This window comes from Eretmochelys imbricata, chromosome 14 (genome assembly GCF_965152235.1).
Source record: "Eretmochelys imbricata isolate rEreImb1 chromosome 14, rEreImb1.hap1, whole genome shotgun sequence".
Taxonomy (NCBI): Eukaryota; Metazoa; Chordata; order Testudines; family Cheloniidae; genus Eretmochelys; species Eretmochelys imbricata.
The window spans coordinates 54,512,551-54,540,512 of NC_135585.1; the positions used below are offsets into that span (position 1 = coordinate 54,512,551).

At 53.6% G+C, this 27,962-nt stretch overlaps 1 protein-coding gene and 1 pseudogene across 1 annotated transcript in view; one reads left to right on the top strand and one right to left on the bottom strand.

The window, feature by feature from the left end:
• The window catches only part of ABHD16A (abhydrolase domain containing 16A, phospholipase), a 536,419-nt gene that overhangs the window by 319,259 nt on the left and 189,198 nt on the right, over positions 1-27,962 (bottom strand). The gene's annotated exons all lie outside the window — the stretch shown is intronic.
• Positions 10,306-27,935, top strand: LOC144274945 (tripartite motif-containing protein 10-like; annotated as a pseudogene).

Here is a 27,962-nt window from a genome sequence, read left to right on the forward strand (position 1 = left end):
CAGAGGTTGTTGAAGCTGCCACATCAATTAATTGCCAGCACCCGGCCCTCGCATCTGCCCCTGCCTTACATCAGTACAGCCCCAGACCTGCACCCTGGTTCCACCACCCGCCCCCCCCCCCACCTGGGGCAGGGAGCTGCTCACCCCCCCCCCCACCCGTACCCCAAAACCCCTGTGGTGCAGGGAAGATAGTCAAAGGCTGGGGGGGCTGGGTATGAAAAAATCACATTCTCCAGTCACCAAGGCTAAAATCTCCCATGAGAACTGGTAACACGAAGTCACCTCCATGTTAAACTAGGAACACCGCGAGGAATCAGGGCCCGCCTTTGTTCTGTGGTTACGTGAGGCCCTTTCCCACTGAAAACGTTTACATTGCAGACATGTCCCTGCTTATTGGAGCTGACGCGCCTTGAATTTCAGATCGGCAGGGGAAAGGCGAGGTGCGGACTTGCAATGCAAGGAAGGAATCAGTCTGTCTACTAGAAGATCCTGTGGACCTGAAGAGGCCACAGAACTTTTCCATTTGTGAGGAATCAAATAACGATAAAGGGCCAGATTCTGATCTCAGTGACCCAGTGTGAATCCAGAGTGATCCCCCTGCCCACAATGGAGTCAGGGCTGGATTCTGATCTCGGTCACCAGTGTGAATCCAGAGTGATCCCCCTGCCCTCAATGGAGTCAGGGCTGGATTCTGATCTCAGTCACCAGTGTGAATCTGGAGCGACCCTGCTGCACCCGTGGAGTTGTTCTGTACTTGCCCAGGTGTAACCGTGCACAGATTGGATAACAGCTGTCCTCTGCTAACAGCTGGACCCAACATCTGTCTGCGATGCTCAGAGTTATTTTGTTCTTGCAGGCAGGATATCATCTCGTGGCAGCTCCCCATGGCTCTTTCGACTTGCTCTGGGCGAGATGAGGGTTATAAACTGGTCGTCCGGGACCGTTTTGAGGCAGGGATGAGGGAACTGGTGTGTTTCACCCAACACCTACTTGAAGCCGAGGCAGATCCGAATGCACACGGGAAAATCCGGGGACGAATCGAGGCAGCTTCCCGAGAGATGTCAGCAGCAGAAGAGGAGCTGGGAAGGCAGCTGGAGTTGGTAGACGCCACAACCGAGGAGTTAGTAGTGAAGAAGAAAAACCTGCAGGATGAGCAAGAGGAAAAGAAAGGGAACCTCGAGCGCTTAAGGATCCAGCTGGGCTCTTGCCGCAGGTCAGAAAGAGAGGCCAGAGAGATGCTGGAAAGGGCCAACAGACACCTCGGAGAAATGCAGGCCGAGCTGCAGAGACAACGAGAGGAAGCAGAACGCAACCGACTGCAACGAGATATCGGCATCGGGCTGATGTTTATTCCTCTCCTGGGGACAATTGCGGGTGAGTGGCTTGTGCTGTTTGTACCTTACTGCCTCGTGGCGCCTTATCGCACACACTTCGCAGTTGCTACCAGGGGTTTAGGACTTGGAGAGGCCGTCCATCCACTGGCACGATAGGATGGGGCCACTTAATCCCCTTTCCAGTAGTTCTCGCTCTTCAAGTCTCTACTGAGCATGGAGAACCAGCCAGAAACTGGCAAGCATAAGAGGGCTGGTGAATGGGATGGGGGTCTATCCCCTCTAGGGCATGCTGGCTCCGATCCAGCCCCAGGGATGGGGAATGGCTGGCTCAGGGGTGCAGGGAATGGGGCACGGGGCCTTTCCCCTCTGGGGCAGTGGTTCTGATTCTCTCTCATGGGATGTTTTGTTCTGTACAAAGTACATTGGCAGGTTCTCAGACTGGGTCACCCAGCCCTGTTTGCAGTTTCAGCAGGACACTGAGAGCACAATTCCCTCTTCTTTAGAGATGGCTCATTTCTTGGCTCAGGCCAAATGTTTTGTATGTGGTAGAAGGGGATCTTATCCACCATCCAGCTGGGTGGGTCCTACACTAGGGGGAGGGAACACAAAGAGGCCTCCAAGCGAGTAGATACACAGATGGATGTGTAGGGGGAGAGATAGATGGGTTGTATGAAGATGGATGGATGGATAGATAGAGGGGGTGTATGGGCTTGGAGAGATGGGGCTATATGGGGATGGATGGGGGGGTGTATGTAGATGCATGGAGCGAGAGGGGGGTGAATGGCGATGGATGGATGGGGGAGGTGTATTGGGATGGATGGAGGCAGAGATGGGTGTGGGGGGATGGATGGAGAGAGGGATGGATGGAGAGAGGGATGGATGGATGGGGGGAGTGTGTGGGAATTGATGGACGGATGGAAAGAGAGGTGTGTGAGGCTAGATGGATGGATGGATGGGTGAGAGAGGGGTGTATGGGGTTGGAAGGATGGAGGGGGTGTGTGTGGGGATGGATGGATGGATGTGGTGTATGGAAATTGATGAATGGATGGAGGGCGGGGTGTGGGGATGGACGGAGGGAGAGGGGGTGTATGGGGATGGATGGGGGGATGTGTGGGGATGGATGGATGGATGGATGTGGTGTATGGAAATTGAGGAATGGATGGAGGGCAGGGTGTGGGGATGGATGGATGTGGGGGTGGTGTATGGGGATGGATGGAGAAATGGATGGAGAGGGGGGAGTGTGGGGATAGGTGGATGGGTTCCATGAATAGAAAGGTCCCACAACCACATATTCACCACACACTTAAGAACCACGTGATTTCAAATAATTTATTGCCGTGTAGTCAGCAATGTAAAACCTTGGGCCTTGTTTAATCCAAACCATTCCTGGCTCTTATCTAGCTCTTTCCCACCTCAGAGCTCAAGTGCTTCACAAAGGAGGGGGGTGTCATTACCCATGTTGTACAGGTGGGGAAACTGAGGCACGGAGCGGGGCAGCAAGGCTCAAGGTGACCGAGTGGGGCCCTGGCAGAGCCAGGAATAGACTCTGGTTCTCTCAAATCCCAGCCCATTTATTCCTGTTTAGCTCGTCAGCACCTTGGCCTGGCATCTGGGCAGCACTGGCCCAACGGGGCCTTGATCCCGTTCAGGGTCTGGGTGTGGCGCCCTCCACTGCCCAGAGGAGCAGCCGGGCTGTGGAAGCTGCCCTGTCCTGGTGTCCTGCCGGGGGGGAGCACACAGGAGACTCCCCACAGGGCTCTGGCTGGATACCTGGCCATGCTGCCCCCACCTCTGGGGGCGGGTGGGGGGGGAAGGGGCTGCACGGGGCACTGGGGAGGGCACGAGCCCAGGCCGTGTGTGAGGAGCACCGGGCCCAAAGGGAAGGAGGCCCCAGGCTGGGGCTGCTGGGAGGGGCCGTGGGACTGTGAGTGGCTGGGGGGTGAGTCCTGGGGGAATGCCCGTCTCCCCGCAGGCTGCTTGAGGGGTCTGCGCCCCACAGCAAGGGAGGGGGTTGGAGTTAGCTACTAGCTAGGGGACCCCACTCCACATATGCAGCGCTTGGGCCCCAGTCTTTGTTGGGGGGTCCATGCAGCACGCGGCATGATGGGGGCCCTGAGCTCTGTTTGTGGGGAGGGGGAAGGTATCTGCGCAGCCCCGGTGGACAGGGCTCCAGACTTGGTCGGGAGGGGGTCTGTGCAGGGCCTGGCGTGATGGGCAGACCCGATCTCGGTCGGGGGGGTCTGTGCAGGGCCTGGCGTGATGGGCAGACCCGATCTCGGTCGGGGGGGTCTGTGCAGGGCCTGGCGTGATGGGCAGACCCGATCTCGGTCAGGGGGGTCTGTGCAGGGCCAGGCGTGATGGGCAGACCCGATCTCGGTCGGGGGGGGGGGGTCTGTGCAGGGCCAGGCGTGATGGGCAGACCCGATCTCGGTCGGGGGGGGGGTCTGTGCAGGGCCAGGCGTGATGGGCAGACCCGATCTCGGTCGGGGGGGTCTGTGCAGGGCCAGGCGTGATGGGCAGACCCGATCTCGGTCGGGGGGGGGGGTCTGTGCAGGGCCAGGCGTGATGGGCAGACCCGATCTTGGTCGGGGGGGTCTGTGCAGGGCCAGGCATGATGGGCAGACCCGATCTCGGTCGGGGGGGGTCTGTACAGGGCCTGGCGCGATAGGCAGACCCGATCTCGGTTGGGGGCGGGGGGGCTCTGTGCAGGGCCTGGCGCGATGGGCAGACCCGATCTCGGTCGGGGGGGTATCTGTGCAGGGCCTGGCGTGATGGGCAGACCCGATCTCGGTCGGGGGGGTCTGTGCAGGGCCAGGCGTGATGGGCAGATCCGATCTTGGTCGGGGGGGGGGGTCTGTGCAGGGCCAGGCGTGATGGGCAGACCCGATCTTGGTCGGGGGGGTCTGTGCAGGGCCAGGCATGATGGGCAGACCCGATCTCGGTCGGGGGGGGTCTGTACAGGGCCTGGCGCGATAGGCAGACCCGATCTCGGTTGGGGGCGGGGGGGCTCTGTGCAGGGCCTGGCGCGATGGGCAGACCCGATCTCGGTCGGGGGGGTATCTGTGCAGGGCCTGGCGCGATGGGCAGACCCGATCTCGGTCGGGGGGGTATCTGTGCAGGGCCAGGCGTGATGGGCAGACCCGATCTCAGTCGGGGGGGGGTCTGTACAGGGCCTGGCGCGATGGGCAGACCCGATCTCGGTCGGGGGAGTATCTGTGCAGGGTCAGGTGCAATGGGCAGACCCGATCTTGGTCGGGGGGGTCTGTGCAGGGCCTGGCGTGATGGGCAGACCGAATCTCGGTCGGGGGGGTCTGTGCAGGGCCAGGCGTGATGGGCAGACCCGATCTCGGTCGGGGGGGTCTGTGCAGGGCCAGGCGTGATGGGCAGACCCGATCTCGGTCGGGGGGGTCTGTGCAGGGCCAGGCGTGATGGGCAGACCCGATCTCAGTCGGGGGGGGTCTGTACAGGGCCTGGCGCGATGGGCAGACCCGATCTCGGTCGGGAGGGTCTGTGCAGGGTCAGGCGCAATGGGCAGACCCGATCTCGGTCGGGGGGGGTCTGTACAGGGCCAGGCGCGATGGGCAGACCCGATCTCGGTTGGGGGGGTCTGTGCAGGGCCAGGCGTGATGGGCAGACCTGATCTCGGTCGGGGGGGGTCTGTGCAGGGCCAGGCGCAATGGGCAGACCCGATCTCGGTTGGGGGGGTCTGTGCAGGGCCAGGCGTGATGGGCAGACCTGATCTCGGTCGGGGGGGGTCTGTACAGGGCCTGGCGCAATGGGCAGACCCGATCTCGGTCGGGGGGGTCTGTGCAGGGCCAGGCGTGATGGGCAGACCTGATCTCGGTCGGGGGGGGTCTGTACAGGGCCTGGCGCAATGGGCAGACCCGATCTCGGTCGGGGGGGTCTGTGCAGGGCCTGGCGTGATGGGCAGACCCGATCTCGGTCGGGGGGGTATCTGTGCAGGGTCAGGCGCAATGGGCAGACCCGATCTCGGTCGGGGGGGGTCTGTACAGGGCCTGGCGTGATGGGCAGACCTGATCTCGGTCGGGGGGGGTCTGTGCAGGGCCAGGCGCAATGGGCAGACCCGATCTCGGTCGGGGGGGGTCTGTACAGGGCCTGGCGCGATGGGCAGACCCGATCTCGGTCGGGGGGGTCTGTGCAGGGCCAGGCGCAATGGGCAGACCCGATCTTGGTCGGGGGGGTCTGTGCAGGGCCAGGCGTGATGGGCAGACCCGATCTCAGTCGGGGGGGGTCTGTACAGGGCCTGGCGCGATGGGCAGACCCGATCTCGGTCGGGGGGGTATCTGTGCAGGGTCAGGCGCGATGGGCAGACCTGATCTCGGTCGGGGGGGGGTCTGTGCAGGGCCTGGGGTGATGGGCAGACCCGATCTCGGTCGGGGGGGTCTGTGCAGGGCCTGGCGTGATGGGCAGACCCAATCTCAGTCGGGGGGGGGTCTGTGCAGGGCCTGGCGCGATGGGCAGACCCGATCTCTGTCGGGGGGGGTCTGTGCAGGGCCAGGCGCAATGGGCAGACCCGATCTCGGTCGGGGGGGTCTGTGCAGGGCCAGGCGTGATGGGCAGACCCGATCTCAGTCGGGGGGGTCTGTGCAGGGCCAGGCGTGATGGGCAGACCTGATCTCGGTCGGGGGGGGGTCTGTGCAGGGCCTGGCGCAATGGGCAGACCCGATCTCTGTCGGGGGGGGTCTGTGCAGGGCCAGGCGCAATGGGCAGACCCGATCTCGGTCGGGGGGGTCTGTGCAGGGCCAGGCGTGATGGGCAGACCCGATCTCGGTCGGGGCCTCCAAGCGCTCATTTAATACCAGTACAAATCACTATCCCAGAACTAACGACATTCGCTTCCCCCAGGCTCCATCATGGTCGGCTGTGGGCAGGTAGCTTTGGATGCCGCCAATAAAGCCGCAGGCGAGGCCCAGGATGCCGTTCATCGACACACGAACGAAGCGGCCAGGTTCTCAGCAGACGTCCGCAGCCACGAGGAGGAGGAGCGGCGGGTGGAGGCCGAGATCGCGGCCAACGAGCCGCGCCTGGCTCAGATCGACGCGGAGCGGCAGGCGTTGGCCGTGCTCCAGGGCAAGATCGTCGCCCTGCAGAATGGGCTGCGGAAATGTGTTACCTTCATGAACGGGCTAGCGGGGAAGGTCTGCGTGGCTAAGAGGCTCACCGAGGACCTGCTGATCTATGAGGAGCTAGCCAACGTCCTCGGAGAGGTCGTTCAGCACATCCTACCCACCATGAGCCCAGGAGGCGAGGCTGGCATGAGATTCCTGGCCGCGGGGGAACTCCAGGGCCTCCTTGAGAAGTTAAAGTCGGGCGGCCGCAGCCTCAGAGCCCGGGCAGACGCCGAGCCAGCAGCAATAGACTATTAGGGCCACGATTTCCAAAGCCGAAGTCCCAGGCCCACGGCCGGGCTACAGCGAGCGCGTGAGCTTCCCTCTATGTTTGAGAATTGTAGCAAGTTAACAATGCTTGTTAGGTAGGGTCGCCACCTCCAAGGGGCAAAAAAAGCAGACAAACCCAGCCATTGCCCCTCACCCCCACCAGCCTTACCCTCTTCTTCCTCCAGGCCTTGGACCCCCATCCTCCCACCCCTGTAACCACTCCTTACCCTCCCTGCTGGCAAGCCACACATCCCTCCGTCCCTTCTCCACCACGTGACCTGGGGCGGTCCTCACAAGATCCCTGGGGTGACTTGGACGAAGGGCTGAGCCACGGAAAACCCAGAGAGGGAGTCAGGAGAAGACGGTGGCTGGGACGGGCCCTTGTGGCCAAGGAAATGTCTATGGGGCGGGGAGGAAGGTATGTGAGGTAAAGGCCTTTTGAAACCAAAATGTGAACCAATCCAGTCTGAAAGGTCAAAAGGAACATTTCAACCTTTTTGACCTGAAACTCAAAAAAGAGTCATACAAAAAGTGGACCTCTGGGGGGCCTGCTCATTCTGGGGTGTGGCATGAGCAGGCCCCCCAGAGGTCCACTTTTTGTATGACACACATTAATAATCAAATTACATCTGTCATTTGGATTAGAAATGGATCCGATTAGCTCGAGAACACCAGAACCTGGGCAAAGTTCCAGTCCCAATCAAACTAAGAGGCAACTCGGATCTATTTCTAATTCACATCAGATCCTGTTTTGGAATGTTTAAAAATAACTTCTAAGGATGATTGTCATAAATATCAAGGGAAGGGTAACCACCTTTAAATCCCTCCTGGCCAGAGGCAAAACCCTTTTACCTGTAAAGGGTTAAGAAGCTAAGGTAACCTCACTGGCACCTGACCAAAATGACCAATGAGGAGACAGGTTTCAGAGTAACAGCCGTGTTAGTCTGTATTCGCAAAAAGAAAAGGAGGACTTGTGGCACCTTAGAGACTAACCAATTTATTTGAGCATGAGCTTTCGTGAGCTACAGCTATCACCAGCAGGAGAGTGAATTTGTGTGGGGGGGTGGAGGGTGAGAAAACCTGGATTTGTGCTGGAAATGGCCTAACCTGATGATTACTTTAGATAAGCTATTACCAGCAGGACAGTGGGGTGGGAGGAGGTATTGTTTCATATTCTCTGTGTATATATAAAGTCTGCTGCAGTTTCCACAGTATGCATCTGATGAAGTGAGCTGTAGCTCACGAAAGCTCATGCTCAAATAAATTGGTTAGTCTCTAAGGTGCCACAAGTACTCCATTTCTTAATGAGGAGACAAGATACTTTCAAATCCGGAGGGGGGAAACAAAGGCTCTGTCTGTCTGTGTGATGCTTTTGCCAGGAACAGATCAGGAATGCAGCCTTACAACTGTTAAATTAGTAAGTAATCTAGCTAGAAATGCTAGAAAATGGAAAAGATTTCCTTTTGTTTAATGGCTGGTAAATAAGCTGTGTTGGAGGGAACGTAGATTCCTGTTTTTGTGTCTTTTTGTAACTTAAGGTTTTGCCTAGAGGGATTCTCTATGTTTTGAATCTGGTTTCCCTGTAAGATATTTTCCATCCTGATTTTACAGAGGCGATTCTTTTACCTTTTCTTTAATTAAAATTCTCCTTTTAAGAACCTGATTGATTTTTCATTTGTTCTTAAGATCCAAGGGCTTGGGTCTGTGTTCACCTGTACCAACTGGTGAGGATTTTTACCAAGCCTTCCCCAGGAAAGGGGGTGTAGGGCTTGGGGGGATATTTGGGGGGGAAGACGTCTCCAAGTGGGCTCTTTCCCTGTTCTTTGTTTAAAATGCTTGGTGGTGTCAGCCTAGGGTTCAAGGACAAGGCAAAGTTTGTACCTTGGGGAAGTTTTAACCTAAGCTGGTAAGAATAAGCTTAGGGGGTCTTTCATGCAGGTCCCCACATCTGTACCCTAGAGTTCAGAGTGGGGAGGGAACCTTGACAATGATGTTTGAAGGAAAGTATCATGGCATATTTTTGGCATCATTCTGCCGATACTGTTGGCCTCTATAAAGTTTTTGTGGGCACGGAATGAGGGATTTTACGATCAACTCTTTTGTTTAGAAAATGCTTGGATCTCTTCGGTGACTTGACCGACTTAATTTTTTTTATGACTGCATAGGAAAATATTTGTTTAAAGTCTAATCTGTACAAACGTAGGAGTTCAATATATTCGTTATTTTATACAGTGCCAGGTTTCCAGTGGCTCCAGGGAGCCAGGCCCATGCTCAGAAGGGGCCCCGGCCTGCTCCCCTTGCACTGCGCCCCGAGAGCCCTCTGGCTCCCCCCGCCCACCACTTGCTCCTCTTGGCCTGCCCGCCAGCTGGCCGAGGGCTCCTCTCCACCTCCTGGCCCCAGCCCCGGCTCCTCTCAGCCCCCTGGCCGGACCCCAGCGCGCCTTCGGCTCTGGGCAGTCTCTGCTTCCCACCACCTGTGGGGCCCCACCTGTCTCCCCGGAGCTGAGCCACCTGGGACTGGTGCAGAAGCCTGGCCAGTCTCAGCCAGGTGTGGGTGTGGGGCAATGTGGGGGGCTTGGCTGGGCCCCTCCAGGCAAGTGCATCTTGAGGGACCCCGGCCGGGGCAGGTCCTGGCCTGGCTGATCGCATCACTCCCCGGGGGGGGCAGAGCGATTCCAGCAGGGCCAGTGAGTGCGGCCGGGAGGCAAGGCTCAGGGGGTGGGTCTGGGGGGGCGCTGGGCTGTGAAGGGGCGGGGAGGATCTGTGTGTGCTCGGGCACTAGGGAGTGGGGGTTCAGTGACGGGGGGTGCTGGGCAGTTGTGGTGGGGCTGCGGGCAGGGGTGGTGTTGTGCAGGGTGCTGTGCATTTGTGGGAGGGTCTCGGGGGGGGGTAATGGGCATAGTGGGTCTGGGGCGGCTCTGGCCATAGGGAGTCGGGGGGGTGTTGGGCAGGGGGGCTGTGTGGTGTGGCATAGGCCCATCCCCGAGGGGAAGGGTCACGCTGGCATTACAGGGCCAGGTGGGCCACTGGGCGTCGGCCCTCGCATTGGGCAGAGCGGGGCCGCCCCTGCCATGCCCCATTGCCCCTGGCCGGCCCCTCGCTCTGGGCACTGCCCTCCGCACCCCATTGCCCCTGGCCGGCCCCTCGCTCTGGGCACCGCCCTCCGCGCCCCATTGCCCCTGGCCGGCCCCTCGCTCCAGGGACCACCCTCCCCACGTCACACCCCATTGCCCCTGGCCGGCCCCTCACTCCGGGGACCGCCCTCCCGCCCCGCGCCCCATTGCCCCTGGCTGGCCCCTCGCTCCGGGGACCGACCTCCCCGGGCCGCGCCCCATTGCCTCCAAGGGGGCCCACAGAAGGATAATCCGGCCCTGATTTTATCTACGTCTCTCCTTAATTTTCTCCTTTCCAGACCTGAAGGATCCCAGGCCCCAGCGAACACAGTCACAGCAGACCAGCGAGGAGGCAGAGGGCAGGCGGCTGCAGGAAGGGCGGAGGCCAGCTCCAGCCGGGGATAGACACATTGCTGGGCAAGTGAACGTTACAGTACGTTCCTCTCTCTCCCAGGTGCCATGGCCTCCACAAGCCGGGTCAAAGAGCTCCAAGAGGCTGTTCTCTGTTCCATTTGCCTGGCTTATTTTAACGATCCGGTGATTCTCAAGTGTGGACACAATTTCTGCCGAGCCTGCATCACTCAGTACTGCAAGGGGTCCAAAACCTCCCCCCACTATCCCTGCCCCCAGTGCAGGGACCCCTTCCAGGAAGGGGAACTCCAGCCTAACCGGCAGCTGAGGGCCATAGTTGAAATAGCCCAAACCATCCCGGACCTCTGAGGGAAGGAAGCGTGTGAAAAACACGAGGAGCGTTTGAAACTCTTCTGTGAAGTGGATCAAACCCTCATCTGTGTGGTGTGCAGAGAGTCCAGTCGTCACAAAGACCACCCCGTGCTTCCTCTCGAGGAGGCTGCTCTGGATTCCCAGGTAATTTTTGCCTTGGGAAGGCATCCCAGCCCAGGCAGCCTCGAGCAATCAGAACAGAGCCATCTGAGAAATGTAAAACCAGCAAGGTAATAAAACTAGCTTCCTACAATGACAAGGTAGAAAAGCAGAAGGGATTTTATACAGGAAGAACGTTGCGGAGACATGTTTTTCAGGCCTCCTCTGCATACAGGTTTTGTACTGGTCTGTGCTGGTGACGGGTGGGATTTTTTTTTTTTTTAAACAAAATAGTTATATCAGCAAAAGCCCCCGGGTGTGAATACAAGTTGGTACTGGTGTAAAGGTGCCTGATGCCAGGAATGCTTGTTTCCATTTCCATGCAGGAATAGGCTATACACTTTTATACAGGTGTAACGACACCCATGCTCGCAGGGCGGTATGGCTTTAATAGCACCAGGATATGTAAAGCAGGGTATGATTTGCGTGCCCGAGAGCAAGGGCATCCCCTGTGCAGGGAGAAATCCACGTGGGGGCAGGAAACTCTACAAGTTCCAGCTCACACAGGCTCCTTTTAATCATTGCAAGGTGGGGGGAGCGGGGTTTGCTTCTCCTACAGAATGGACAACGGTTGCGGGCCTGGCCCATTCCAGCAGATTTCTTGAAATCTGCGGAGGCCGGGGTAGGGTGACCATATTTTCAAAATGAAGATCCGGGGTCCTGTTATCCGGGGGGAAGGAGGTGGAGGATCAGGGAGGAGTATTTGGCTGAATTTGAACAGCCAGAGAGCTGGGCTATTAGAGGGGCCCAGCACGGGGCTGCAAGGATGAGGGATGCCTTGAGGCGGACCCTCCTTTCACTCTCCCGCCACTCCGGCGCTTTTCGATGTGTATTAAGGGACAGCTGCATGACTTCATGCAGCAGGTCCTCTTTGCTTTCTCGTGTACGTTTCCTGATTCTTTGGAGTCTTTCGGCCCTTGATAACAAGGACGGCTGGGATCTCAAGGCTGCATCTGTAAAGCCAAAATGCAACACTTAACAGCGGCAGCATTGTTCACACCAGACAGAGCAATGATTCCCCCGCACTTAAAGACAAGCACAGTGTACACAACAGCAGAAACCGCTCAGCCCAAAGCTTGTGCACATAACCCCCGGGAGCCCCAAAATGGTGAGTAAGCACAGGGGCAAGGGGGACAGATTGATTCACGGCCGCACTGTCCTCTGGGTTTCTGTGCCTCGGGGAGAGCCAACAGCGGCAGGGGGGCCCTATACTGAACACTGTCCCCACATTTTCCGCAGGATGTGTTTGTCCTGGAAGAGATCTCGCTGGTGAGGGTGACCTGGGAAGCAAGGGAGGGTCTTCTGCGGCAAGGTGGCTTCCACCCCGGCCCGTCTGCAGCTTGCCTGTGTGCAGCAATGGTCCCCCCGCCCCTCCCGGCACAGTGGTGGGGACATGTTAGCCTGACTGGGACAAGGACCACAGAGGCTCTCCCAAGGAACCTGCGCAAGCCCATTGCCCAGCTTCTGCATGAGACCTTTGAAGAGATCGCTGAGGCCGATTGCCGCGATGTGAGAGAGCTCATCAACGCCCTATTCCGCATCTAGGCACGCGGCCCTAACCCTCCTCGCCCCAAGAGCCCGCCCCCAACAACTTCCTTCCCAAAATAAAAGCCGCTTGCCGGGAACCTCCTCTGGAGTTTGTCCTTCCCCGAGCACCGGCCGCTGCGACTGGCTACCTTCCTCCTGGCTTGAGAACAGCTCCTGGCTGCATGCTGGGGGTGCTGGGCTGTCCCCCTCCTCCTCAGCACCCTCGCTCCCGCTTTCCTCCTCCTCCTGCCTGGTTGAACTGGGCTCTGAAGTGTCCAGGGTGCTGCTCGGAGTGGAGGTGGGGTCGCCCCCCAGGATGGCGTCCAGCCCTTTGTAGAAACGGCAGGTCGTGGGGCAGCACCGGAGCGGCTGTTTGCCCCGCGGGCTTTGCGGTGGGCATCCTGCAGCTCCTTCACTTGAACCCCGCACTGCAGCGCGTGCCGGTCATGGCCCCTTTCCAGCATGGCCCTTGATATCTGCCCGAAGGTATCGTAATTCCTCCGGCTGGAGCGCAGCTGGGACTGGACAGCTTCCTCCCCCCAAACACTGATGAGGTCCAGCACCTCGCCAGTGCTCCATGCGGGGGCTCGCCTGGCGCGTGGAGGCCTGGTCACCGGGAAAGTTGCGCTGAGAGCACCCCACGCCTGGCTGAGCAAACAGGAGGGGGATTTTCAAAATTCCCAGAGAGTTTAAAGGGCGGGTCTGACGGGTGGTCACCTGAGGGCAGGGCAGTAGAGTTCAAAGCGATGACCAGCGTGGCTGGAGCAGGCGTTGTGGGACACTTCTGGAGGCCGATCACAGCGCACTAACAGACCAGGGCGTCCACACTGGCACCACGGTGCTCCAGCCAGGGCGCATCAAGCGTTAGGCTTCTCGTCGAGGTGGAGCACCAGGAGCGCTCCAGCCACGGAGCCACGGAGTCTGCCAGTGTGGATGCGTCATGAGTTAGGGCGCCCGGGGCTGCTTTAATGCGCTCTGGCTTCCAAGTGTAGCCAAGCCCTTAGAGAGTCATTTGCAGGAGAGAGAGAGGGGGGAGAGAGAGAGACCTCAAGCATGAGAATGACGGTATAGTCATGTGGTTAGAGCACTCACCCGTTTTATTATGCATTTCATATTCTTGAAAATATAAATAAAATGGGGGAAAGCCCTCCAAAAGCAACCAAAGCTAATCCAGTTTTTCTTTTGTTAGGAACAAATTCAGAGCCGTTTGGAGAGTTGGAAAAAAGAGAGAGAAGAGATTCTATCATATAAATCTAGTGCAGAAAATACAAGCCAGGAACTACTGGTAGGTGCTGTTCTTACTCAGAGACAAATGTGCACAGGGACATTATTGATACTCTGCTTAGTCTAACGGAAGAAGAATAGTGAGAAACATCTTCCCTTCCGTGAAAGTTTATTACTTCTTTATTCTCATTGTAAAGAAGAACTGTTCTGATTTAATTGAGTATAAACAGGAAAATGGAGCATTAAGGAAAGAGTTTTAATAATCCAAATATTTCCATTGATAATGTGAGTGTAATTTGTTTAGCTAATGGTAGTTTTTCTTTTAGTCTTTCAACTAGAGCTGGTCGAAATTCAAACACAAAAATGTCCTGTAGGAAAATGGGATTTAGTAGAAAACAATTTTCTTTCTGTGGGAAAATGTCTTTTGCAAATAAATAATAAAAGTTTTTTGACAAGAAATTTCAGAATGAACAAAAATCATAGAATCATAGAATCATAGAATATCAGGGTTGGAAGGGACCCCTGAAGGTCATCTAGTCCAACCCCCTGCTCGAAGCAGGACCAATTCCCAGTTAAATCATCCCAGCCAGGGCTTTGTCAAGCCTGACCTTAAAAACTTCCAAGGAAGGAGATTCCACCACCTCCCTAGGAGGTGGTGGAATTATTTTCATTTCAAACTGAAGTTTTAATTTTGGTTTTAAAAAGCTGAAATTTTTTCAAAATTTCAAATTTTTTTTATCCCTTTGTTTCCCCTTTTGCTCCTTTTTGCCACTGAGTACAATAACATGAATAATTTCCGGGTTTTTTCTCTTGGATTTTCCTTTTTCTTTTTGCCAATTTTTCCAAAATGGGAGAACTTTTGAAGAGTTCCAGAGAGAATGGAATAAAAGGAACAAATGGGGTGGTGGTGGAAAGGGACATTATTTTATTACATTTTAGAAAAAAGGGGAAACAGAAATGTGAATTTTTTTCCAGTTATTTCATGATATTTTTCAAAGAAATTAAAAGTTGTCCCATTTTGAACACTGAAAAATGGAAACAACTTTGAAATTTCAAAATTTTTTGCAAATTCCTCCCCCATTTTTTGGCTTTACTTTCAACAGCCATAACTGTTAGCATATAAGCCTGTTTGTTAACCTGAGATAGAATTTTGGGTTTGACTTTTGATACTCTTACATCCTTACTAATGTGTGTGAAGAACAAAGGACAAAGACACAGTGTGTGGCTTCTGCCTGGCCAGATGGGTTTGTTAGTATAATGGGAACAGATAAGAACAGGTAAAGCAGATCGAGGGACGTGATCGTTCCCCTCTATTCGGCATTGGTGAGGCCTCATCTGGAGTACGATGTCCAGTTTTGGGCCCCACCCTACAAGAAGGATGTGGAAAAATTGGAAAGAATCCAGGGGAGGGCAACAAAAATGATTAGGGGTCTGGAACACATGATTTATGAGGAGAGGCTGAAGGAACTGGGATTGTTTAGTCTGCAGAAGAGAAGAATGAGGGGGGATTTGATAGCTGCTTTCAACTGCCTGAAGGGGGGTTCCAAAGAGGATGGATCTAGACTGTTCTCAGGGGTAGCAGATGACAGAACAAGGAGTAATGGTCTCAAGTTGCAGTGGGGGAGGTTTAGGTTGGATATTAGGAAAAACTTTTTCACAGGGAGGGTGGTGAAGCACTGGAATGTGTTACCTAGGGAGGTGGTGGAATCCCCTTCCTTTGAGGTTTTTAAGACCTGGCTTGACAAAGCCCTGGCTGGGATGAGTTAGTTGGGGTTGGTCCTGCTTTGAGCAGGGGGTTGGACTAGAACCGAGGTCCCTTCCAACCCTGATATTCATTGATTCTATGATTCTAAAGTGTTACAGGGTGACTTTTAAAAACTAACTTTATATCTGTGGATAATCTAAGCACTATGTCAAGATGTACAGACACTCCTTCCCCAACCTGTATATTATATAATTTTTTTAACATTAGCTTTAATAAAAGTTTTAAATATGAGCACACACTGGAAGGCTGCCTGGCTCTTCTCTCAAGCCAAGGTCAAGCAACCAGTTAGGAGGGGCAAAGGAGAATGGGGGGAGGCATAAGAAACACTAAAAGCCAAAGAAAAGCCCGGTCTTGGCCAGGACACAATCTTACTCCTTACCCCTCCCATGGGATACAAAAGAGGTGGGATGAAGATCCCAGACTCGCAACCCTCCAGAATGGAACATCACCATAAGTTGTAAGGAGTGTGACTAGGGGCGCGTACTACCGGCTAAGAAGGATGGATGGGCGCGTACTACCGGCTAAGAAGGATGGATGGGGAATGGGGACATGGGGTAAAGGCTCTGCGGTGTCAGAGCTGGGAAGAAGGACGTGGGGTAGATGCTCTGTGGTGTCAGAGCTGGGAAGGGGGGATATGGGGTAAGGCTCTGCGGCTTTGGAGCTGGGAAGGGGGATGCGGGGTTGTCATGAACATACAGCTAAGGGTAGCATAAAATCCCTCCTTTACCTGTAAAGGGTTAAGAAGCTAAAATAACCTGGTTGGCACCTGATCAAAAGGACAAATGAGGGGAGAAGATACTTTCAAATTTGTGGGGGAAGGTTTTTGTTTTAAGAACAGGAGGACTTGTGGCACCTTAGAGACTAACAAATTTATTAGAGCATAAGCTTTCGTGAGCTACAGCTCACTTCATCGGATGCATGCAGTTTTTGTTTTGTGTTCCTTTGTGTTCTCTCTGAGACAAAGAAAGAGACCAAGCAAGTAATCCAACTCCTACTGAAATGATACATCTAATTATTACAGAAATAGTAAGTAATAGCAAGGAAATGCATTAGATTATCTTTTGTTTTAGCTGGTGAATTTTCCCTATGCTAAGAGGGAGGTTTATTCCTGTTTTTTTGTAACTTTAAAGTTTTGCCTAGAGGGGAATCCTCTGTGTTTTAAATCTTATTACCCTCTAAAATTACCTTCCATCCTGATTTTACAGAGGTGCTTCTTTTATTTTTTTCTATATAATAAAGTTCTCTTTTTAAGAATCTGATTGGGTTTTTAGTGTCCTAAAAACCCAAGGGTCTGGTCTGTGCTCACCTTGGTTACCTATTTGGTTGGTATATTATTCTCAAGCCTCCCCAGGAAAGGAGGTGAAGGGGCTTGGGGGGGATATTTTGGGGAAACAGGAACTCCAAGTGGTCCTTTTCCTGAATCTTTGTCTAACTCACTTGGTGGTGGCTGCAATACCATCCCAGGGCAAGGAATTTGTGCCTCGGGAAAGTTTTTAACCTAAGCTGGTGGAATATAAGCTTAGGGGGTCTTTCATGCTGCCCCAGAGAAGGATGGTCACTTAACTCCTAACCAAATCCTACTGAAGTCATTGGAAAGAGTCCTGTTGATTTTGGTGAGCGTTGGAACAGGCACCAGTGACATCGCTGCTTCCAGCATTTCTGAGTTTGGGTTCTACTGCTTGCTCCCCAGAATTAGTCCTTGCCTCTCCAGTTCTGGATCCTGCACCTGCTATGCTTTCTATTATCTGCAGGATCTGGTTTTCCAGATGCCACGGATCACAGAATATCCTCACAATGCAAGATACGTTCATGTTCTAAACACCCGCTGGGACTCTTGAAAATCTATTGAAAAACCACCTGTCTACTGAGCATAGAGCATGTTCTCCATAAAATGTCAGGAGTTAAATGCTACGGATTGCAATGACATGCTCCCATGTGCACACATAAGGCTTTATAAAATGTCCCATGACTCACTCCGTGTTCCTGGCCTTGACCTGTGCTTTCCCTGGTTGTATCTCGTCATTTCAGAAACAGCTACAAACTGAGAAGCAGAAGATTGTGTCTGAATTTCAGCAACTGCGCCAGTTTCTGGAGGAACAAGAGCAACTCCTCCTGGCCCAGCTGGAAGAGCTGAATAAGGAAATTGAAAAGAGGAGGGCTGAGTATGTTGCCAAACTATCTGAGGAACTATCTTCTTTCAGTTCCCTGATCAGTGAGATGGAGCAGAAGTGCCAGCTGCCAGCGAGTGAATTCCTGCAGGTGAGACAGTGTTAGAAACACCCCAGAACCTTTCACAGGGCAAGAAAGTCTCCTAACTCTTCACTTTTGGAGTGTAGGAGTGAATGGTCAGAACATACAGTATTAGTAAACTATACATTATTTTTCCTTAAGGGCTTGATAAAATGCTCATTAAAGTCAATGGAAATATACTTCTTGAATACATTGGGCATAGGATCAAGTCCTAAATGAAAAAAATTCTTCGTTTGAATTCTAGTTGGAGAAGACTCCTCCAAAAATGGCAAACTCCAAACTCTGTTCTCCCTGTCTCCTAATGCAAGAACAAAGGGACATTCAATAAAATTAGAAGGTGACAAATTCAAAACGGATCCAATGAACATGTTTTCACACATCACGTAATTAGACTGTGGAACTCATTGCCACCAGATGTCGTTGAGACCCACGAAAGCTTATGCCCAAATAACTCTGTTAGCCTTTAAGGTGCCACCGGACTCCTTGTTGTTTTTTGTGGATACAGACTAACACAGCTACCCCCTGATATTCAGGCCTGTCTGTAAAGGCCTATACTTTAAGAATTCAGGTGTATTCTTATCATTTAGCTAGTTCTAGAGGTATAAAAGAGAGAATCAAAATCACTGTCTGCCAGTGTAAGGGCCTTCTCTCACAGCGACAGTCTGAGGCCCTGTTCTTAGGCTAAGGCCTTTGGCTAAGCAGCAGGGGCTGCCATATGCTGGGAAAAAGAAAAGGAGGACTTGTGGCACCTTAGGGACTAACCAATTTATTTGAGCATAAGCTTTCGTGAGCTACAGCTCACTTCATCGGATGCATTCAGCTGGGAAGCGACTGGTCACATCCTCACATCCCAAACCAGTCACATTGAAATCAGGCAATCTGGGGCTGTTGGAAAGGTGATCCGATCTACCACCTCCAGAGAAAGGGAAGCATCTAGAAGATGTAAAAGGAAATGTAGTTTGATAGTTTTCTGTCTGGTAAGAACTCACCAATAGACACAGCTGGGAAACCCTTATGTCCTTATAGGTGTAGTTGTGAAATCCTCACTTCTGTATTGTTTTGTCATTATAGTTCCCACTTTGCTATTGTTTATTGGCAGGGTCTCTGTCTGGATCTGTGACTGTTCCTGTCTGCTGGATAATTAATTTTGCTGGGTGTAAACTAATGAAGGTGGTGGGATATAACTGGTTAGCTAACCATGTTACAATTGGTTAGGTAAATTTCAGTAAAATGATTGGTTAAGGTATAGCTGAGAATATTACTATATAAATAAGGGGCAAACAGGAAGTAAGTTGGGATTCAAAAATAAGGAAAAAGGAACTTGGATTTAAGCTTGCTGGAAGTTCACCCCAGTAAACATCGAATTGTTGGCATCTTTGGACTTAGGGTATTGTTGCTCTCTGTTCAGGCGAGAAGGACCAAGGAAGTGAGAGGGTGAAGGAATAAGCCCCCTAACATCAAGCATTTAGCAAAACTCAAGAATTGATAGGATATTTATATGGATAACACAATATCCAGAGTGATATTAAACCTTATGCTTCATTGCTTCAGCCAGTCACTACCTCTTAGAGAGCAGGATGAGAATGTGGGGGGCAAATTATCTTACACCTGCCTCTGAAGCATCTGGCACTGTCCACCTTTGGAGACAGAATACTGACCAGATGGACCTCAGGTCTGAGCCAGTCTGGCATTTTCTGTTCCCAATGCTAACTCCAAAAGATGAAAGATGGAACCAGTCCTTCATTACAGAAATAGCTAAGATTGAAGCTGAGTTTCCATTTTAAACCTGATTTTGACACTCTTCCTACATACCCCAAAAAAGGAAAAATAGTGGCCTCAAAATTGATACATGAGGTCTGAGGCTGTTGTGATTTTTTTCTGCCAGAACTGAAGTTAGTTAGGGAAGCTGTTCATTACTTATGGTATCCTGACTGTATAAGTAGTCCTTAGAATTTCAAAAGCTTTCTAATTATTTTAATTTTCAAAAAGTGCCTCTAAGCAGCAAACAAGAAAGAAGGTGAGACATAAACTGTAGCATCCTGGACTTCTCTAGCTGATACCTAGGGTCAAATTCTCTGTCGCAACCAGTATCTGCTGTGGGCAGCGTTCTTCACTCCTCAGGTCTCCTGCATTGACCTGGCGTGTAGGATAGCGAATGGCCCTGTGTTACTCTGTACCCCACACCCATTGTTCTCACCCAGCCCCAGCTTCCTGTGGATGTTAAGAAGTGCACAGGACAGGCCTTCGTAATGTTTGTGGGCGAGTGGGGAGAGAGTTTACAGCATGGGGGCAGCACAGCATGGGGGACATTCCTCCCTCTGGACCCACCGGAGTCTGCAGGAGGGGATCTTCCCCACGCCTCTGAGTGTTCGGAAGATCCTTGTTCAGCACATCAGAAGGCTGAGCCCTCTGGTTCCATGTGCCGGGTGGTTATTCACATGTCGTTACACGAAGAGCTTGTGTGCCTCCTTATACAAACTTCCTGGGCCCAGATCCTGCAGTCAGAGGACTTCTCCAAAAGAGCAAAGGCAACACGTGTGATGTTTTTGTTTATGTTAATAAATAACAAATCATTTCACTTTGAACCTCAAAACTGTGAAGACAAAGTGAGTCCCCTCCAGAGCAGGAGGGATCCTTAGTATGAGATACGGGACTGAATTTCCTTTTATCTTTCCCCTCTAGGACATCAAAGGCACCTTGAGCAGGTAGGTGGCTCCTTCTCACTCTCCCTTTCACTTCCCAATGCAGGGAAGGGTTCTGGACATGAGACCTGGCTCCCCATGGTCCAGCAGTGCAGACCGTGGGGCTGGTTCCCAATCTCCCTCTGTTAAATCTAATCTTGGGGCTGTTGTCATTTTGACTAGACTCCAGAATAGAGCAGCTTGAGAAAAGAGTGATTTACGTACAGACAGGGTTGTTATTTATAGTGTCGCTGGTGGAGTGGAGACCTCAGGAGATTGGGGATGGAGAATGCGTTTTTCATTTCTAGGTCACAGACTCCAAACTCCACCTAGGTTGGTAGGGATGGAAAGTCAAGGCCCTCTGATGACTATTCAATGAGCTGTTTATTAATTGTTTCTTATTATGCCGTGAGCTCTATCAGTGGGCTTGGCGTGGCAAGAGAGACGATGGAAGAGACATTCCCTGCTCTAAGGAGTTTATAACGTGCTGTGATCAGAAGCTCTATGGCAGGGCCGAGAGGCTTCCTCTTTGGGACTCAGCCCTCCAGCCTGATCACTAAATGGTCTGCTCTCTCCCTGGGCTGCTTCCTACTCGCCTCCCAGAGGCTTTCTTCTCCACCCTTCTCTCGTACAGGGGTTAGACGAGATGACCCTGGCAGTCCCTTCTAGCCCTGTGATTCGAAGTACTCCCTTCCCTCAGGGCCAGGCTCCCAGCATCCTACTCTTCCCCTGGGTTCCCTCCTTCCCTTTCCAACGCACACAGGGTGGCTGCAGACTTCCTCGCGGCACCCAATTTCTGTTGCCAGCTTCCTGGCTTTATACTAGCCCAGCCCCCCTCCTCCCCCCAGCACCACCCCTCCTCCGCTCAGCTGAGCTTCATTGTCCAATTAGGGGTTGCATCTCTGCCCTAAACCCCTCGTGTGTGGCCTGTCTCGCTCATCTCCTCTTTCTCAGCTTCCCTCACTCTTTGGGGGGCTAATGTGGGGTGAACACCCCACCACAGATGTATTAACAGGAGTGTCACGTGTAAGACACAAGAGGACGTTGTTCCACCCTTCTTGCCACGGTGAGGCCTCAGCTGGAATACCGTGTCCAGTTGTGGGCATCACACTTTCAGAAAGATGTGGAAAAATTGGAGAGTTCAGAGGGGAGCAACAGAAATGATCAGAGGTTTAGAGTGGATGAGCTGTGAGGAAAGGTTGCAATAAATGGGTGTGTTTAGTCTCGAGAAGAGAAGACTCAGGGAGGGCCTGATAACAGTCTTCAGATATGTCTGAGGCTGTTCTACACAGAGCAGTGATCGCTCGTGCTTCAAGTCCAGTGCGGGTAGAACAAGAAGTAATCGCTTTCATTTGCAACAAGGGAGATTTACATGAGTGGGACGGGGTTCCCGGGGTGCAGCCTGGACGGTGGGACTGCTGAGCCCTCCTAATCCCCAGCCTGGGCTGCCTCTCGCCCTGTGATGCTGATGTCCAGCTACAAGCCTGGCCGGCCCTGCGCTGAGACAGACGCCCACGGGCAGCGACACGCCCAGCTGTGTTACACGACTCACCTCCCGGCCATTGATGAACCAGCAATAGAAGGCGCCAGCCAGTTCCCCCCAGCTCCAGCCCTGCCCCCCAGAACTGCACCGACTCACCCTGCTCAAGGCTCCCTGGGGCAGGGCAAGTTCATTAAGTCGTTTGCCTTCCCCAGTGTGGGGTGGACACGCCCTGGCCTTTGTAAGCTGAGAACCCCTGTGCTAGTGGACTGACCATTGTATGTATCCAAAGAGCTAAATAAGAACATAAATCATCTTTGAAACGGGTTAGTGGGTCTCACTCCAGGTCCTGGTATAATGGGTATCGACATCCCCACAAGGACTGTCACTAATTATCTCCCTTAAATGGTCTACAGGATATAAGTCAGGTGATCCTGCTTCCCACACTCACAAACCAAGGGGACGTTCAGTGCAACTGGAAGGCAACTAGTGTAAAGCTGAGAAAAGGAAATACCCTTTTTTTACACGATTCATTATTAACCCGTGGAACTCATTGCCACATGGTATTGCTGAGTTTCATAAATGCATAAAGTTGAAGGCCAGAAAGGACCGTAAGATCATCACATTTGACCTCCTGTATATCACAGCACAGGCTCCGACTTTCTCATACCCCCGGGGGTGTTGGACCCCGGCTCGGCCCTGGGCCCTGTCCCCACTCCACCCCTTCCCCCCAAGGCCCGGCCTGCCTCTTCCTGCCCTGCCCAGCCTCTTCCCGCCCTTGCTGCCCCCCTCCGCCTAGCGCCTCCTGCCCGCTGCTGAACAGCTGATCCCCAGGAGGCGCTGGCAGGCATGGGAAGGAACTGATCTGTGGGGCTATTTTTTTCGGTGGGTGCTCCAGCCCTGGAGCACCCATGGACTCGGTGCCTATGTATCACAGGTCCTTAAATTTCACCCAGTTATTCCTGTGTTCAGCCCAATAACTTGTATTTGACTAAATCCTAACGTGTGTTAACTAAAGCACCTTCCAGGAAACCAATTCAGTCTAGATTTGAAGACATCAACAGACAGTAACACCTGAAGCTCCCTCGGAGTGGGGGGGCCATGGGTGCCCAAACCATGGCCCCACCCCTGCTCTGCCTCATCCCCCGAGACCCCCTCCCCTGCTCGCTCCTCTCTGCCCCCTCTCCCTTCACTTGCCTTTAAGGCAGGTACAAAGGGAGAGAGCAGAGCTCTTCTACTTGTAAAAGTGATGGGGCCATGCCCCCCCTGCTCTGGCGCCCCTGTCAAGAGATGGAGAATCCACCACTTCCCTTGGCAGTTTCTTTGAATGGTTAATCCACCCGCACTCTTAAAAATGTCTCTTATTTCCCATTTGAATTTCTCTGACTTCAGCTTCCAGCAATTGGTCCTTGTTGTGCCTTTGTCTGCTCAACTGAGGAGCCCTTTAGTACCAAGTCTGTTCTCCCCATGACGGTATTTGTACCCCACACTCAAGTGCCAGGGTGCTCTCAGGGCAAGACGTCTATACCGCAGCCCTCAAATAATTTTTGTGGGTCTTCTCTGCACCGTCTCCACATTTTCAACGTCCGTTTTAAAATGGGGACACCAGACCTGGATGCAGTTTTCCAGTATCGGTCTCACCAAAATGAAGGGGAAGCTTGTAGTGTCAAAGCTGGTATTGGACGTATTCCTGGGGCCAGAGAGACTTTAATCCTCCAGGGTCAGCTGAGCTACAACCATTCGCTAGAATAAAATACATTTTAGTAAAACACAAATATGAACGGACTCCACAATGAGTAACACTGGGTTGTTCTTTCAGAAGTGAGAGGGAGAAGTTTCAGAACCCAGTGGCCTTTTCTTCGGACCTGAAATGGAGAATCTGGGAATTTCCTGAAAGAAATGCATCTCTGGAGACCATAATGACGAAATTCAAAGGTAATAAACGGTCACCTGGGGAATTTTCTCACGTGCGTTACACGGATAATTGACAGAGCTGGGGTAATCTCTTAGGGACAATAACTGTGGCTGGAGATAGTCAACTAGTCGTCTGGAACCTATGAATTCCCGACTCAGCTCTCAATACGGCACAGACACACTGGGTTAGGGTCCTACATTCGGACTCCCTGCGGGTTTTCCTTTCTTAGCAGCTATGAACGTGAACCTTCACTTGAGCTTCCTGCTGAATTCACTGGTTTTGAAGTATGTTTGTTCGGATTTTCTGTCTGCAAGGCCTCCTGTGTCCTCACAGTCCCGCTCTCGCTCTAGAGCAGGGCTGGGGAACCTTTTTTCTCTCAAAAAGAAAAGGAGGACTTGTGGCACCTTAGAGACTAACCAATTTATTTGAGCATAAGCTTTCGTGAGCTACAGCTCACTTCATCGGATGCATTTTCTCTCACGGGCCGTTGACCCCCAGAAAAAAATCAGTCACGAGCCACGCACCCACGGCGGGGGGGGGGGTGTGGGTGGTGGGCGTGGAGGCTCGGGGCTTTCCCCCGCAGCAGGCTTTGCCGGCACTTGCGGTTCCAGCCCCGTGGGCAGTTGTGCTGGAAATATTTTTACAGTGGGGGTGCTGAAAGCCGGTGGTTCCCAAACTTTTTACCTGGCACCCCCCCCTTACCCTTGTCTGTGCCCCCTCTCCCCAGAGGTGGGGCCAAGACTGGGCCGTGGCTCCAGGACCGGGGGGAGAGATGTGGACAGGGGCAAGGGGGCTGAGGCTGGGACCGCAGCTGGGGGGTGGGAGCAGAGTCCCTGGTGCAGGGCCAGCTGACGGGACCCCGCGTGCGGTGCCAGGGGCAGAGGCCCGGGCGGGGGTCCAGCAGCCAGCTGGGACCCTGGGTGTGGGGCCGGCGGCTAGGAACCTGTGCAAAATCTGGGGGGTGCCGCAGCTCCCTCCACACTCCCTGTTCCTGCGGCTCTGCACAGAGGCTCGGGGCTTCAGTACTTGGAGCTCCTACCCTGCGGTGGTGGGGGGTGAGCTGCGGGCCGGATGAAATTTAGCAACAGGGCGAATCTGGTCCACGGTCCGTAGGTTCCCCACCCCTGCTTTAGAGATTCTCCACCTTTTAGCCTCCTGAGCTGGAGAGAATGAGACCACCAGGGCTGTCAGGAAGGATGAGCCAGGTTTACTAAGTACTCATGGTACAGGGGCAGATTTAAAGTTGATTGAATGCTAATCCGTGAGAAAGTTTCAGGTCATGGGTCTGTCTGTGAATTATGTGTTGGTTTCAGAGGGTTTGTCTACACAGCAATTAAACACCTGAGGCTGGCCCGTGTCCACTGAGTCTGGCTCACGAGGTTCGGGCTCGGGCTGGAGCCTGGGCTCTGCGACCCTCTCCCGTCTCAGGGTCCCAGAGCCCGAGCATCCACTCCGAAATTAAACAGCCCCATTGCCCGGGCCCTGTGAGCCCAAGTCAGCTGTCATGGGCCAGCCACAGGTGTGTAATCGCTGTGTAAAACCTCTCTGGGTCTGTCGTGTAACCTTAGGTCATGTCCTTAGTTTTTAATGTTTGTGGTTATTTCTTAGTGAAGTGTGTAATGGTTTGTACTGGTCTGAATTGCACTTAACCTCCTTAACTAGAACTTCATAAAGTTTGTTTTCTTTTCATTTGGCTTTTGTGTTCGCACAATGCGAATATATTCATCAACATGACATTTCATCTTTTTCACCCATTTCTTCCTCTAGACTCACTGTCGTCTAAACCTCAGTGGGACAAAGGTAAATTTCTCGTATCAAAGGGGGAGTGAAAACTTTCATATGAATCATGGTGGCTCATTGGCAGCACCATAGTGCAGGGTTTGTTTCAATTTTGCATTTGACAGGAGCTGAACACCGTATCACTGGTGGCTGCCCAGATCTTTCCTAAAAACAGAAAAGTCGATTCTTTTCTCTGTTCGAATTTAGAATTAAGCCTCGCTCATGATCTCGCGATAGAGCTCTCAGGTCTGGCTGAAAAAAATCCCCGACATTTGAGAGCTCTAAAACTGAGGCTTAATTTTACTTCGAAATCCCGTCAGCGGCCCTGGGCGCGGCTGGGGCTCCCGCTGTCAGCCACCCAGTGCGGCTGCTCCCCTGCCAGCCTGGGAAGTGGGAGAGGGGACCCCACGGTAGCCCCCAGGCGTAGGGAAGATGAAGAACCCTAGGAGGAGCAGAGTGAGGCTGGGAGGGCTTTATTATGGCCTGGGGGCTGCAGGGAGCCTGAAGTGAGTGGGGGGCTGATGGGCTGGGGGGGCTGTATCGATGGTGGGTTCTGAGCAGATAGGGTAAGTGCTGGGAGGGCAGTGGGGTAGGGGTGCTGAACTGATGGGACAGTGATGATGGGGGCTGCGGGACTGAATTGAGGGGGGTTGAATGGGGACAGAACAGATGGGGGGCTGGGGGACAGGATTAATTGCTGGTCAGGAGATGGGCAGATGTGGGGGTGAGAGCTCCTGCAGCAGGAGCCAAAATCACCTTCTCCCGTCCATGGGGGAGAGTGGGCAACACTAATTGTCACTTGCTCACACCCTGGGGAGGGGCCAGGGGAGTTCAAACATCAAGAGACTGACCTGGAAACCACAACAGAATCCTTTTCAAACGTGTCATGATTGTTGGGCCAGTCTCATGAGATTTGATCTCTTGAAGTTGGCAATCCTGTATTAGCCATCGCATAGCCTTGGGGCCAGCAGCGTGGAGTTTGGAAAGTCCCCGATAGACCAGCACAAGACGAGCAGCCATTCAGGAAGCGTGCGGTGTCCTCCCCACACCGCAGCTACAGAGTCATGGGGGCCAGTGGGGTCTCTATAAAAGCAGGTTTTCTGTTGCTCAGCTGGCTGATCTTTGGGGGGGGGGGGGCTCTGCAAGGAGACGGGGTGTGAAAAGTCGCATCATTGGACAGGGGGACTTTGGATTCCCTGTAATCTGCTGGGAGCCTCCTATGACGCCAGGGTCCCTAATCACATCTGTGGGGAGAGGTGGGTGCAGGTGGGGAAAGATTCCATGGGCCTGATCGTCAGGCCCTTTTATGCTGCTCTGTCAGAGCAAAGGGGCCTCAATTTGCATGGCAACTGTCCCCAGAAAATAGCTCCGGTGCAAGGGAGCCCCCCCCGTCCATGTGAAGTTGACAGAGGGGCTCTTCAGCACTCTGCTCCCAGCCGTTGTTGTAGGAGTGGGCTGGGGGCCATGCTGGGGGCCAGGGCCTGCCCTAGGGAGGTGCAGGGTCCGCGGCAGAAGTGACGGACTCGTCTCTTCTGGGATCGACTGCTCCAGCCAATCGCACCAGCCCGTGGGGCCCCCCAAAGCACAGGGCCCGGAGTGGTTGCCCGGATTCGCCCTCCCCAAGGGACGGCTCTGCTGGGGGCATAGACAGGAGGCATCACACTATGGCTGCTCTCTGCTTTGCAGCCCTGAGGCCCCTGTAACTAGGGGCCAGGGAGACTAAAGGAAGGACAAAGGTGGCTTAAAACCACCCCCCTCTAACCCCCTTGTCTTTACCCCAAGCACAAGGATGGAATCACTGAGAATCGGACTCTGGGTCTGGGGGCCTGGCTGAGCAGAGCTGATCCTTTCACTCTGTCACTGAACTGGCTCTGTCAGGGGTGTGAATCCCCCCTGCACATGGCTGAGATCTCAACGCTGCTCCCCATGCAGAGCTGGGTAAATCCTGGATGGGGGAGGTTGCCTGGTTCACTCCCCAGCTGGGGCAGGTTCTGTATGGACACGATCAGACCCTGCCCCAGGGCCGAGCTCTGCCCCTCACGCTCTGATTCTCTCTCTGCAGTGAACGTGACTCTGGATCCAGACACGGCCCATCCCAACCTCACTGTGTCTGCGGATCGGAGACATGTGAGATGGGGAGACACACAGCAGGATCTGCCTGACAACCCTGAGAGATGTGACACTAAGTCCTGTGTGCTGGGCTGTGAGGGATTCACCTCGGGCCGACATTACTGGGAGGTGGAGGTGGAGATGGAGATGGAGGGGAGGGGACTTTGTGCTGTGGGGGTGGCCAGAGAGTCCGTGGGCAGGAAGGGATGGATCAGCCCTGAACCTGAGCAGGGGATCTGGGCTGGGATGTGCAGTGAGGATGAGTACTGGGCTCTCACGTCCCCTGAGCAGAGCACCCCCTTGTCCCCGAGCCAGGCACCCCGCAGGATCCGGGTTTATCTGGACTATGAAGAGGGGCGGGTGGCGTTTTTTGATGCTGATCGCGGGGACCCGATCCTCACTTTCCCGCGGGCTTCTTTCGCCGGGGAGAGAATCCGCCCGCTCTTCTGGGTTGGTGTTAGCGTGCGGCTCCTCTAGCCCCCACCCCCCGATCTCTATGGCCTG